Source organism: Pleurodeles waltl, chromosome 8, assembly GCF_031143425.1.
Source record: "Pleurodeles waltl isolate 20211129_DDA chromosome 8, aPleWal1.hap1.20221129, whole genome shotgun sequence".
Classification (NCBI taxonomy): Eukaryota; Metazoa; Chordata; class Amphibia; order Caudata; family Salamandridae; genus Pleurodeles; species Pleurodeles waltl.
Genome location: NC_090447.1, coordinates 703813749 through 703826668, shown reverse-complemented (window position 1 = coordinate 703826668; position 12920 = coordinate 703813749).

The following is a 12920-nucleotide window of genomic DNA, read 5'->3' as shown; positions in this document are numbered from 1 at the left end:
TTTACTCCCATGTGTTTATAACATCTGCTTGATCAATTTGTTGACATCAGTAAACCTAGAGACCTGGAAATTAACACTGTGATGTCCAAATTAATGGTAATAAACCCTCACTGCTTGTTTAGAAAAACCTTGACTGTTGATGGGTCCCCCACAGAGCGAGTATGGAGGTTTGATTATTTTGGTGTTAGTGCTACAAAAAAGTAATTCTCTCTTGTCCCATAGGTCAGCGGCGATTGCTAGGTAACATATCTCTCATGTTTTAAATATTCCTTTTTAGGTCATACCTACCACAGAGTGCAAATGTCTTGTTGTGAAAGACATATTGGGGACTTTCAAAGGATATATAGGGGCTTAGAGGCTGCCCATTTCTTGCCATTGGTCGGCTTGCCTGTCACTGTCCTTTGCCTGCTTCTTATTATTTGTTCAGATAGTGAATCTTGTGTTTGTCTCTTTCATAGATAATCACCTCTTTATTGCCTCTTTTGATTAAGTGGCATCTATGTACCCACTGCTTGCTTTTTAAGCACTACTCTACTTTTTTCTTTTTGGTCGAGAACTTCACAGGAGTGCATTTGTTTCTTGCTGTCTCCTTTGTGTATGTTTCTCTCCCTTCACTCCAGTGCTTAATTTGTAAATAAAGAGGTGCTGGTGCTCAAAGCCCTTGTCTTAAACATGAGGCTGCAGTAATTAAATTTGCCAGCACTGAATACTGAGGCAGCGTAATCCTGAAGTCATCTCGGACCTCTTCAATCCATTTACGGCCACCCCCTGCCCCTTCAGCTCATCCAGCAACTTTCTACTTTCTCCCTTTATGATGCTTTTTAGTTTTTCCTTCTTCCATCTTTCTCATATGTGGCTTTTGCTCGCAGCAAATGCTTGAGGCATAAGAATAGCCCTGGCCCTTACAAACAAGTGCCGGTGCTCAGCACCGGAAACAACAAGCACAAATTAAGCACTGCTACACTCCATTTTGCTCACTGTTGTCCACGTGTTTTGTTTCCCAGCTCTCCCCATGTAGTGCTCATTCTCATGTCTTGCACTTCTGTTTCCTCGTTCGTAGGATATTCCACCATCTGCTCCATTTTGCTCTCTCCCCTGTTGCTTCTCATCTTTCCTCCCCTTCCCCACCTCCATGTTGCTTCCGTTCCCCCACGCTACGTGTTGCTTCCCCTAACTACACCCTCCTCTGTCTCCAGTTGCTTCTCCTCCCCACCCCAACACTACATAGTACTTCCTCAACACATGAACACATGGTGCGTGTGCCTAGGCTTTTATTTTCATATTTAGTCATGCAGCACACAATTGGGAATGCTGAACAGCAAAGCTAAAATCTATTGACAAAGCCTGTAGGTCTTAAAGGCGAGGTCTATTAGCTTAACCAATGCGTGTTTACTTTTTGCAGTGTGACAGACTCTCCATTTTTTACAGTGTGAGTCGGAGTGTCAGACAGTCAGCAGAAAGCACATTTTTGCCAGTGGGTAGAAGACTACTGGAATTTTTAGTAATCTGCCACCCTTTTCTGTAAATTTGGGGACTCAGCATCTATTGCAAGGAATTCCCTATGATACACTTGCATGACACACCTGCACCAAGCTCCCCTATTGAAATTCCATAGTAACATGCTTCAAGTCCCCTTCAAAAACAGATTAAAATGTAGGTGAATGAAAGAAATAAAAAGCTGTTAAAGTAGAAAATGGAAAACTGTATGACTGGACCTCAGTCAATTGTGCACGTCATCATGGAAAATGCTGTTATTCACGTGCAATGGAGCCGATGAATGAAGTGGGCTGACCTATTTCCAAACACTGTCTGCTGTCACAGTCAGAAGCAGAATGTGAATGTGAATGACATTCAAACAGACCATGCTAGAAGAGCCCTGACCCAAAGCATCTATACATATATTTGTGTATGCATAGGTATATTTTGATTTTATTTTTAATCTGAATCAGTTTGATTGACAGACAATTAAGCCTGACAGGCATTTCTTAGATGTTCCTGCAACGATTATTAATTTGTAAATACTCTAGCCCCAAGGTATGGGAAAGGGGGGAAATAACACTAAAATCCTTGCCTCCTAAGGTTATCCAAGAGATTCAATGTAACGAAATACCTATCTAGAGCCTTAAAAATAGGGCAAAGACAATCCACCCTTAAATACCTATTAGCTTTAACATATGCTCTTCATAATGAATAAGACTGGTCACAGCTAAAATGGAATAACGAGGATTATTAAAGTTCAAATCTTCTAACCCAGGGCTTTGTCAGAGGTGGCAACTAATGTTAAATCCTTGCCAACTGCAGAAGTCTGTGAGATTCCATGTACCTAAATGCTTGTCTACAGCCTTTTAATATAGTGTAATGCCAAACCATCTTTATAGGCTTATTGGGTTTAACATTAGAATTTGTACAGTAAATAGGCCAGGCCTTCTTTATTTGTTGCAGCATTTCAGAATAAACTGGTGACATATATGGCTTCTGACATGACGTTTCACAAGAAACAAATCACACTGAGAGCTTTTATTGTTGGCTTCTCATCATAACCATCCCATGCCTACTGTCTTGCACATACGATTTTCCACAAGGAAATCACTGGGCACACAATCATGAAACTATAAATATATACAAAGATACGGTAACTGGACAACTAAAATATACAAACTCTCCTAAGTGGGTCTAATATTGATGGTCACAGTGGGAATAGTCTACCCCTGACTTTGTCAAAGGGGTTAAAGCCTGACACATATAGCAATCTGTGAGATTCCTTGTAACAAATTATCTTTCTACAGGAATTAGCATAGTAAAATAACAATCCATATTTAACACTACATTTGTGTCAATAAATGATTTTCATAGTAAATAACCTGTGACTATTTCATTTGTTCTAACATTTCATAATGTACAGATCAGACCTATGATATCTGAGATAATACTTCCCAGTAAATCAATCAGGGTTAAAGCCCCAGGTCGGCCATTATAACCATATGCTGTCAACAAGGCTACCATCTGGCATTAGTAATAAAATTGCAAATATATACAAAATTGCAGTTGGCAAGACAATATACAATCTGCCTCTCTATGTAGACCTAACAATTTTACCACAGTGCAAATCATCTATTTTGTTAGAGGGGATAACCAGCACCAAAACCTTTGCCTAATATTGTGTTCTCTGAGATTCATGTAACAAATTGCTTGTCTACATGGTTTAGCGAGTTGTAATAAAGGTCAGCTATACTAATGTTAGTTCTAACATATGTATTTGACAATAGGCCTGATGCCTCTGCCATAAAATTTCACAATTAGCAGACAAGATGTAGGGCATCTGACATAACTCTTCTGAATTCGCGAATCAAGCATGTAACATTGATCATTGACTTGCCATCATAACCAAACTCAGTATTGAGCATAGTCTTTCCTACAAGTGGCCATTAGACCTAGTCCTACAATCATAAATATATATATAAAATAACACTTGGTAAAACAGTATCCTAACCTGGACTACACATCTGGCAGGGGCAGGGTCACTGGATCGAGGCATTAATGCTTTTGAGCACTATTTGAACTACTGCTAAGGACATACTGGGCTGATAAGGCCCTAATAAATGGAGGCAGTAGAGAACTAATCATTTTTGCTTCTGTGTTGCAACTGTAATATTGTCATTAAAACCAGCGGGATCCTCCCTTTTGAGGCAAGATATGTTAAGGGTGACTTTAAGAATGTTTTGCAAAGATCTACTGTATATCATAAAATGGCATACAAGGAGCCGGTCTTTGAACATTTCGAACTAATTACAGTATTTTTGTAATCACAAACATTCCTCCCTCACAATTGCTATTCGTTCTTCAGATTGACTGTCAATCCAGTATTCTGTCTCGTCTCCTTTTCCAAACTCTGAATATGCTGCCCCTAACTTGCTTTCCTTTGATTATCTACTCCACTGACCAAACATATTTTATACAGAATATAACCTCAAGCTCTGCTGATCAGGTGGAATGAAAATAGCAGAGAAAGGAACATGTAGTGAGAAGGTAGGAGTAAGCAATATACAGATAAAGGGGGTGATTCTGACCCCGGCGGTCACGGACCGCCGGGGCCAGGGTCGGCGGGAGCACTGCCATCAGGCTGGCGGTGCCCCGCAGGGCATTCTGACCGCGGCGGTTTGGCCGCGGTCAGATGCGGAAAACCGGCGGTCTCCCGCCGGTTTTCCGCTGCCCTTAAGAATCCTCCATGGCGGCGCAGCTCGCTGCGCCGCCATGGGGATTCTGACAGCCCATACCGCCATCCTGTTCCTGGCGGTTCTCCCGCCAGGAACAGGATGGCGGTATGGGTTGTCGTGGGGCCCCTGGGGGCCCCTGCAGTGCCCATGCCAATGGCATGGGCACTGCAGGGGCCCCCGTAAGAGGGCCCCACTTTGTATTTCAGTGTCTGCATTGCAGACACTGAAATACGCGACGGGTGCCACTGCACCCGTCGCACCTTCCCACTCCGCCGGCTCAATTCTGAGCCGGCGTCCTCGTGGGAAGGGTCTTTTGCACTGGGCTGGCAGGCGGCCTTTTGGCGGTCGCCCGCCAGCACAGTGCAAAAGCCAAAATACCCTCAGCGGTCTTTCGACCGCGGAGCGGTATTTTGGAGGGGGGAAGTCTGGCGGGCGGCCTCCGCCGCCCGCCAGACTCAGAATGACCCCCAAAGTGTTGAGACTGAAAATAAAGTAATTGGGGGTTCAAATAATGGTGGCAAGAGTGATAGAAGTAGTTTAGCAGAAGTAAATGAGGAGAGGAGATGAGGTGGATAGATGTAGATTTATTGTGAAAGGAGTAGAGTAAGAAGTAAATGAATAGCAATAGAGGTGCAGATGCCTATAAGTTTAGTGGGAGAGGGATGTGTAAATGTAAGACGTGTTTAAGAGTGTAAAAAGAGGGCTAGATGAGTAAATGTCATGAAGAAAAGAGGGTTTTACAGAGGTCAAAGAGTGGAGGTAGATGGAGAATGGTGGAGAGATAGATGAGCTGCCGTAGAGGTGTGAATAGTCGAGGGGTAGAGAGATAGAAGGCCAAAAATATTATGTGAGGAGATGCAGAGAGTTAGATAAACAAATGTAGGTTGAAGGGTAGAAGGGTATACATAGTGAAGGAAAAAGAAGAGGTAGGAGAATGAAAGCCTTCACACAGCACCAAGCAGACCCTCACACTAGCACTAAAAGAATAATACATATTTGCTATCTGACCCTCGCCCATCTCTCAGTAGTCACTCATACAACTCTTAGCAGACCTTCCCAGCTTTTAGTAGGTTATCATACGACTGCTAACAGATGGTCACACAGCTGGTAATACATATTTACACAGCTTCCAGCAAACACTATTGCAAGACCCAGCAGACATCACACATTCTTTCATGGAGTGAGCCTGGCACCTGACCTGAGGTGGCCCTCCTACAATGTTGACTCATCATGGTGGGTATCCATTGACAGTTTGGAGAGCATCAGGGGCAGCAAGTCTGAAGAGTGGATGCCACTGGATGGCCATGACTCACATCAAGAAGCACAAGCAGTATTCAATCTTTTTTGAGAATTTCAAACAAATCAGGAAATGTTGTCCATAGTTGATCAGATTCCTGCAGACCATGCAATTAACCTGTTTCAATCAATAAATTATAGTATTTGTAAAGTGTACTACTCACCCGTGAGGGTCTCAAGGCGCTGAGGGGGGTGGAGTGCTGCTACTGCTCGAACAGCCATGTCTTGAGGTATCTCCTGAAGGTTAGCAGGTCCTCTTTCTGTTGCAGTTGGATAGGAAAAGTGTTCCATGTCTTGGCGGCGAGGTGAGACAACGATCTGCTACCAGTGGTCATTCTGTGGATGCGTGGAACAGTGGCGAGGCCAAAGTCAGCAGAGCGAAGCTGAGAGGTCGGGTGTAGAAGGAGAGCCTGTTGAGGTATTCTGGTTCAGTGTAGCTTTGTGAGCATGGATGAGGTGCTTGAACGTTGATCTCTTGTTGACGGGGAGCCAGTGCAGGTCTCTCAGGTGGGCTGTGATGTGGCTGTGGTGGGGGATGTCAAGGATGAGGCATGTTGAGGCATTCTTTATGCATTGCAGTCTTTTCTGGAGGTTTGCCGTGTTTCCTGTGTAGAAGGCGTTGCCGTAGTCCAGTCTGCTGCTTACGAGGGCTTGGGTGACCGTCCTTCTGGTTCCGGTGGGGATCCATTTGTAGATTTCCGAAGCATGTGGAGGGTGTTGAAGCAGGAGGAAGAGACACCATTGATTTGCTGGGTCATTTATATTGATGAGTCCAGGATGAACCCCAGGTTGTGTGTGTGGTCGGTGGGTGTCGGTGTAGTTCCCAGTGTGGTAGGCCACTGGGAGTCGTCCCAGGTGGACGGGGTGGAGCCGAGGATGAGGACCTCAGTTTTGTAAGAATTCCATTTCAGGCAGCTGTTCATGGAGGTTGGTTTTGACGGTGGCGGGGTCCTTGTTGAGGTCGAGGATCAGCTGGGTGTCATCGGCATTTGAGACGATGTTGAGGTTGTGTGATTGGACAATGTTTGCGAGCGGAGCCATGTAAATGTTAAAGAGGGTCAGGCTAAGGGACGACCCCTGGGGTACACCACAGATGATCTTGGTGGCTTCAGAGCAGAATGGAGGGAGGCAGACTTTCTGGATTCTGCTGGTGAGGAAGGAGGGGGTCCAGTCCAGGGCTCTTTCACAGATCCCTGCATCGTTGAGGCATGTGCATAGGGTGTGGTGGCAGTCGGTGTCGAAGGAGGCCGAGAGATGCAGGAGGACGAGGGCTGCAGTTTTGTTGTTGTCAAGTTGTGTTCTGATGTCGTCGGCGATGAGGGCGGTTTCGGTGCTGTTGTTGCTGCGGAATCTGGATTGGGACATGTCCAGAGTGCTGTTCCCCACGAGGAAGTGGGTCAGTTGTTTGGTGACGATTTTCTCGATTACTTTTGCCGGAAAGGGGAGCAGGGAGATGGGCCTGAAGCTCTTGAGGCCCTTTGGGTCCGCCTTAGGTTTCTTGAGGAGGGTGTTGATCTCGGCATGTTTCCAGCTCTCCAGGAAGGTGGTGGTCTCAAAGGAGTTGTTAATGATCTTCTGGACTTGGGGTGCGATGACGGAGTTTGCTTTGGTGACGATGTGGTGAGGACAGGGGTCAGTTGATGAGCCGGAGTGGAAGGTGTTCATGATTTTGATGGTGTTGTCATCGTTGACGTAGGTCCAAGACAGCAGGAGGTTGGTGTGGCTGGGGGCGGTGAGTCTGTGGTGTCAGTGGTTGATGGGGGTGTGTGGGGATTGAAGCTGTCATGGATGTCAGCGATCTTGCGGTATAAGAAAATGGCTAGGGAGTTGCAGAGGTCTTGCGATGGCGGGGTGCGGTTGATGTTGGAACTGGGATTGGAGAGTTCTTTCACGATATTGAAGAGCACCTTATAGCTGTGTGCGTTGTTGTTGGTGCGTTCTTTGAAGGCCGCTCTTTTGGTGGTTCTAATATGTTGGCGGTGTCGGCGGATAGAGTTCTTGAAGGCTGTGTGGTTGTCCTGTGTCTGTTCTTAGTGTCACTTTTTCTCAAGTCTTCGGCATGTTTGCTTGGATTCTTGGAGGTCGGCAGTGAACCAGAAGGCCTTTCTGTTGGTGCATCTGTTTGAAGGTTTCTTGATTGGGGCGAGAGTGTGGGCACAGTCGTTGATCCATTGCCTGAGGTTGCGGGCAGCTGCTTGGTGTCAGTGGTGTCAATTGGTGGGTTCCAGGAGAGGGTGGTGATCAGCTGGTCTTTGGCTGTGTGGTTGTCCGGTGTCTGTGGTTGTCCGGTGTCTGTTCTTGGTGTCACTTTTTCTCGAGTCTTCGGCATGTTTGCTTGGATTCTTGGAGGTCGGCAGTGAACCAGAAGGCCTTTCTGTTGGTGCGTCTGTTTGAAGGTTTCTTGATTGGGGCGAGAGTGTGGGCACAGTCATCGATCCATTGCCTGAGGTTGCGGGCAGCTGCTCGGTGTCGGTGGTGTCAATTGGTGGGTTCCGGGAGAGGGTGGTGACCAGCTGGTTTTTGGTGACCTTGTTCCATCTGCGGTGGGGAATCCGCTGCGGTTGGTGGTGAGTTGTGGGATTTTCAAAGGAAAAGTGGATGCAGCGGTGGTCAGTCCAGTAGAGTTCAGTGGTGTGGCTGAAGGAGACATGTTTGCTGGCAGAGAAGATGGGGTTGAGCGTGTGCCCTGCGGAGTGGGTGGGTGTCATGATGAGATGCTTGAGGTCAAGGTTGGCGAGGTTGTCAAGGAGGGTGGTGGAGTTGTTGTCGTTGGTGTTCTCGAGGTGGAAGTTCAGGTCCATGAGGAGTATGTAGTCTGTGGATGCGAGGGCGTGCTACCCGATGACATCGGAGATGGAGTCGCTAAACTGCTTTTGGGGTACGAGGGGTCTGTAATCAAGGGTCCCTCTGAGGGTGGTGTTTGGATCGGTGTGGATCTGGAAGTGCGGCACTTAGGGTGTCTTCGGTGCTGGTCATGATTCTTAGGGTATTCCTATGGACGATGGTGATGCCGCCTCCTAGACTGTTAGTGCGGTCCCTTCGGGTGATCTTGCAGCTGTCCGGAATGGCTATGGCAATGTTGGGCACTGAGGAGGGGTTCATCCAGTTCTTGGTCAGGAAGGTGACGTCTGGGGAGGCTGAGTTGAGTAGGTTCCAGAGTTCGATGGCGTGTTTGTGGACGGAGTGGGTGTTGAGTGCATCTGAAATGGTTGCGTCCGGTCTTGGCGGGTGGGTCGCTGGCATGGAGGCTGGTAGAGGTGCAATTCTGGCACGAGAAGGGACCGCAGCGTGGCCTGATGGCAGGTGGATGAGCGTCCGGTGTTGAGCATGTGGGGGGTGATGGTGTCATAGCAGAGACGTGTGTTGCAGCAGTGGGGGGAGCAAGAATCAGGGGTTCCGGCGCTGGGCACAGTCCACGCATGGACAGGCGCAGACGGGCTTGTCTTAGGCGTGCCTTTGGCGAGCAATCGGCATGCCCGCTGCATGTGGCCACCATTAAATAGGAAGGGGGAGGAGAAGACAGCTGGGAGGCGAGAGCAGGGTGGAAAACAGCGTGGAAAAAGGGTGCGGGCTATGGGGGCAGCAGTGGAGGGAATGCAGCGAGAGAGAGGAGGGGGCAGGGAAGCAGAGGCAGCTGCGGCGGGGAGAGAGAAAAGGGGAGAGCGAGAGTGAGAGTGGAAGGAAACGAGAAAATAGTGAAATGCAGAAGCGAAAAACAAGAGGAGCACAAAAGGGAAAGAACACAGAAGAAAAAGCACACAAAGAGAAAAGCAGGGAAAAAGGAGAAGAGAGGCAGAGGGCAGCCTAGTAGAAGAGCTCTCCCACTAGACACCAGGGATGAGGCGCAGGCAGAAGCCTGCAGGTGGAGGAGGGCCTCAAACTCCTGACAGAGGTTAGGAGTTCAGAGGAACGAGGGCTCTACTGGCCGGTGGAGCTACGGGAGGCAGAGCAGTTCACTGACAAGGTCAGTGATATTGCTCGTCCTACTGCATAGCGGCTGCCATTAAGTAGGGGGGGAGAGGACAGCTAGGAGGCGGGAGCGGGCGGAAGATGGTGCAAAAAAAAGGGGGCAGGCCGCCGGGGCAGCAGCGGTGGGAATGCAGCATGAGAGAAAGGAGGGAGCGGTGACGCAGGGGCAGCAGATGTGGGGGAGAGAATGAGGGGGAGAGCGAGAGTGAGAGGGGAAAGAAACGAGGAAAGAGTGAAACTCAGAAGCGAAAGGCAAAAAGAGCACAAAAGTGACAGAACACAGAAGAAAAAGCACACAAAGAGGAAAGCAGGTAAAAAGGAGAAGAGAGGCAGAGGGCAGCCTAGTAGAAAAGCAGAGCTCTCTCACTAGACACCAGGGATGAGGCGCAGGCAGAAGCCTGCGGGTTGAGGAGGGCCTCGACTCCTGACAGAGGTCAGAAGTTCAGAGGAACAAGGGCTCTACTTGCCGGTGGAGCTATGGGAGGAACAGCAGTTCACTGACAAGGTCAGTGATATCGCTCATCCTACCACGCCATTAAGTAGGGAGGAGGAAGAGAGGACAGCTGCGAGGCGGAAGCATGGAGGAAAACGGCACGAAAAAAGGGGGCTGGGCCGCGGGGGCAGCAGAGGCGGGAATACAGTGCGAGAGAGCGGAGGGGGCGAGGCCACAGGGGTGGCGGGGAGAGAGAGGGAGGGGGGAGAGCGAGAGTGAGAGGAGAAAGAAACGAGGACAGAGTGAAATGCAGAAGCGAAAGGCAAAAGGAGCATTAAAGGGACAGAACACGGAGGAAAAAGCATATTAAGAGAAAAGCAGGGAAAAAGAAGAAGAGAGGCAGAGGGCAGCCTAGAAGAAGAGCTGAGATCTCCCTCTAGTCACCAGGGATGATGCACAAGCAGAAGCCTGCAGGTAGAGAAGGGCCTTGAACTTCTGACAGAGGTCAGGAGTTCAGAGGAACGAGGGCTTCACTTGCCGGTGAGCGACAGGAGGCAGAGCAGTTCACTGACAAGGTTTACTATCACAAGGTAAGCACTGTAGGCTGTAGAGTCAAGGAGCTAAGATACAGAGTGCAGAATAAAAGGCTTCCTTGAAGGTCATTAGGTGGAAGCAAGGCAGGACTCTTTTTTCAACATGGAACAGCACTGACGAGGAAGTCATAATATCACGATTACACCACTTGGCTATCGGGCATACATGCACAACTATCTAACCACAGCACTTTTTTGTTGCAGGAGGGCAGAAAGTGGTGAGAGAAAGATGTAATATGGTTTTTGACCTGTGTGTTTACTGCGTACTCTTCTTGAAACACAACTGAGAAACTTTGGGCTTGGTGGTACACAGAGTTGGACTGGGACAGAAAATAAGTCAGGACAGTATAAATAAAAGAATTCCCCATTAGTGAATCAGATAGCTGAAAAGTAACCCGCATTTGCAAATCGGTGCAAATTTAAACTTGTTAATACACATAGTAGACTGCATGTATTTCTCTTGTTGCAGGCACTTCTTGTGGTAATATCAGACAAATCAACAGTAAAAACCAGTCTACACTAACTGGTCAGATTAGCCCTTTTTGCACCACCTATTGGCCACTCCCACCCCATTGGTCCATTACATTATCATCTTATATTGTCTGCTAGTGATGTTGAGTGATGTTCATAAGACAAGAGCCATCTTCTTAGTAATATGAAAAGTGCATAGAGAATCAACCCAAATGTAGTTAAACCTATCAGGAAGAAGGGTTAGCATACACAAAAAGTAAAAATATGTCAAAAGGATTTCATGTCAGACACTATACAGAACACGAGGCTGCAGTCAGAGGTCAGGATGTTTTTGGAATTCTTCTATGTCTTGTATTGGTGTGAATAAAATGATGAATTTAAATGCCAAACCAATAGAGACTCTAAGGGGGTCATTATGACCCAGGTGGTGAGTGTTAATGGGGCGGTATGACCACCAACAGGCTGGCAGTACATATTGCCACATTATGGGATTGGCGGGTTGGCTGCGGTATGAGCCGCCGGGCCGGAGATGTGTGTCTCCAGCCCGGCGGCCGGCATAGTACTGCTGGCGGCATTATGAGCCTGCCTACCACCATGGTTTTCGTGGCATTAGCAATGCCACGAAAACCATTGCAGTAAGCCCTACCGTTGACAGGGAATTCCTTCCCTGTCACCTGTAGGTGGCTCTCCCACCCCCCAACACTCACCTGACACCCCCACCCCCTCTCCATCCAAACACCCCTCTGATCCTCACCCCCACCACCCCTCCAATCCTGAAACATACCCCCACCCCCTCTGATCCTCACACACACACACCCCCACCCCCTTAGATCCTCAGACCCACACCCCCACCCCCTCCAATCCTCAGACACCCCCACCCCCTTTGATCCTCAGAAACCCCCCATCCCCTTCAATCCTCAGACACACACCCTCACCCACTCTGATCCTCAGACACCTTCCCACCCCCCTACACATGCACACACCCGCAGACATGCACCACGCATACATCCAATCACTCACACTGGCATACATGCATTCATACATGCATACATCCAGATGTGCTCACACACATTCTTACAACAATCACACTGACATGCAGACATGCACTCACTTCACCATTCTTACATGCATGCACTGACACGCATACAACAATGCAAACAACACAACACACACAGACAGACGCATTCACACACTCACTCATACATTTATGCACACACTCAGACACCCACACACAACACCCCCCACCCTCCCATTCCCCTTCCCTGTCGGAAGCCTGACTTACCTTGAGCGAGGAGGTCTTCCGGCAGGGAACGGTAAGGGGCGCTGCTACCGTCAGCAGCACCCCGCCAGCAGAACACCGCCAGGCCATATGAATTGTCATAATATGGCTGGTGGTGTTCTACTGGTGTGGCGGTGCTGGTGGTGGCAGTGCCAGTTTATCACTGTCCGCCACCATGAACACTGCTGGATTTCCGCCCTTATTGTGGCGGAAGTCAGGCACTGCTCATAATATGGGGGATGGATGGTAGCCGGGGTGCAGTATTTTAGCAGCTGTCACCACGGCGGTAGGCAGTTTTTACCGCCGATGTCATAATGAGCACCTATGTGTCTTTCAACATTGATAGATAAATATAAGGAACTGAATTATTATTTGGGGTGGGAGACTAGTGACTTTAAGGAATAAACAGACATTGAAGAGACAGGTGTAAATTAGTGCAATGTATGAAGTATATATGCAGTATATAAATGTAATAAAACAAAAATGCAAAATAATAACAATCCCAAACCAAATTAGACACATAGAGTACAATTTAATAAACAAAATTACACCAAAATGACAGACATTCAATAAGGGTAACCAGAGATATTAGTTTTCAAAAATGTAAGACAAAATAGTGCAAAATAGTACAAAGCATAAATTGTAGTCTATCACAATGGAAGTCT